Here is a 959-nt window from a genome sequence, read left to right as displayed (position 1 = left end):
TTTGTTGTTTGCAGGATAAGGATCCAAACACTCACTTGACGAATTTTCTGGAACTCTGTGACACATTTAAAATCAATGGCATCTCTGATGATGCCATTCGTCTTCGGCTATTTCCCTTTTCATTAAGGAATAAGGCTAAATAGTGGTTGAACTCGTTACTAAGAGGGTCAATCACTACTTGGGAACAAATGACCGAAAAGTTTTTACTAAAATATTTTTCGCCGGCTAAAATGGATAAAGTAAGGAATGATATCTCTTCTTTTGTGCAGATGGATCTAGAAACACTCTACGATGCATGTGAGAGATACAAGGATTTGTTGAGAAGGTGCCCTCACAATGGGTTACCACTCTGGCAACAGGATCAAACTTTTCACAATGGCCTGAATCCTTCAACTAGACAGATGGTTGACGCAGCTGCTAGAGGGACTATCAATAATAAGACACTTGAGAATGCTCACGAATTCATTAAAGAGATGTCACTAAATAACTATCATTGGCAAGTCATGAGGACAAAGTTGACGAAAGCACCCAGTGTTTTCAACCTCGATTCGATCACCATGCTCTCTAATCAGGTAGAACTTTTGAATAGAAAAATTGATGATTTTCTTGGTTCTTCACAGGTTCACCCAGTAATGTAATGCAATACAAGTGGAGGAGAAACGAGCAATTCAGAATACCCACCTTATGGCCACAACATGGACAACGAACAATTAAATTATATGGGTAATAATCTTTGACCTCAAAATAAACCCTATAGTAACACTTACAACGCAGGATGGAGGAACCACCCAAATTTCTCATAGGGAGGCCAAGGGAATCAGAGACCACCACCACCTTCAGGCTTCCAACAACCATCTTACTAACAAGAGAAAAAGCCGAATCTTGAGGAGAAGTTAACAAAATTCATCTCGGTGTCAGAAACTCATTTTCAGAATATCAAGATAGCACTTAAGAATCAA

The 959-nt window shown here is 39.2% G+C and overlaps 1 non-coding gene across 1 annotated transcript; it reads right to left on the bottom strand.

Annotated features, from left to right (window-relative positions):
* Positions 1 to 236: 236 nt before the first annotated feature.
* LOC121225880 (small nucleolar RNA R71) lies at positions 237 to 343 on the bottom strand. Its single transcript, XR_005923788.1, has one exon. It is a non-coding gene; the product is annotated as a small nucleolar RNA R71 (small nucleolar RNA).
* Positions 344 to 959: the final 616 nt, after the last annotated feature.

Source organism: Gossypium hirsutum, chromosome A03 (genome assembly GCF_007990345.1).
Source record: "Gossypium hirsutum isolate 1008001.06 chromosome A03, Gossypium_hirsutum_v2.1, whole genome shotgun sequence".
Classification (NCBI taxonomy): domain Eukaryota; kingdom Viridiplantae; phylum Streptophyta; class Magnoliopsida; order Malvales; family Malvaceae; genus Gossypium; species Gossypium hirsutum.
This window is presented reverse-complemented; position numbering and strand designations above follow the sequence as displayed.